This window comes from Nematolebias whitei, chromosome 6, assembly GCF_014905685.2.
Source record: "Nematolebias whitei isolate Nwh7 chromosome 6, NemWhi1, whole genome shotgun sequence".
NCBI lineage: Eukaryota > Metazoa > Chordata > Actinopteri > Cyprinodontiformes > Rivulidae > Nematolebias > Nematolebias whitei.
In genome coordinates, this window is record NC_056503.1 from 24,221,063 (window position 1) to 24,221,527 (window position 465).

Below are 465 nucleotides of genomic sequence, written 5' to 3' on the forward strand. Positions count from 1 at the left end.
TTGAGTGAAAATGTCTCAGCTGTACTGACTTTATTGTAACGCCTGTGTTGTAGTAACAGAGCCGCAACTTCTGGTCTCATGGGTTTCACACACCTTCATAGTCAATGCAACACAGGCACCGAGCTCCTGGGAAAACCCTTGTGCTGCAGTATGCATTACCACGTGGGTTTCTTCCTGCCAGGGTCTCCCCTCATCCCTGTTGGCCACAAATCTATCATAAAACACACTTTTCAGCAGTCAGACTCCTCCATGCACGTCTGCACAATCTCCATCCAGGAGTTTTTGGCCATCCGACTATCTTAGTGTGTCTTTAAGTTGTACAGATAAATGCCAGAGTATTTCTGAAGTGAATGGGTGGACTTTTGCAAGGGCACCAGTGACCCCCGTGACCCAAAATGGAAGAAACGGGTAAAAGATAATGGATGGATGGATGGATGGATGGATGGATGGATGGATGGATGGATG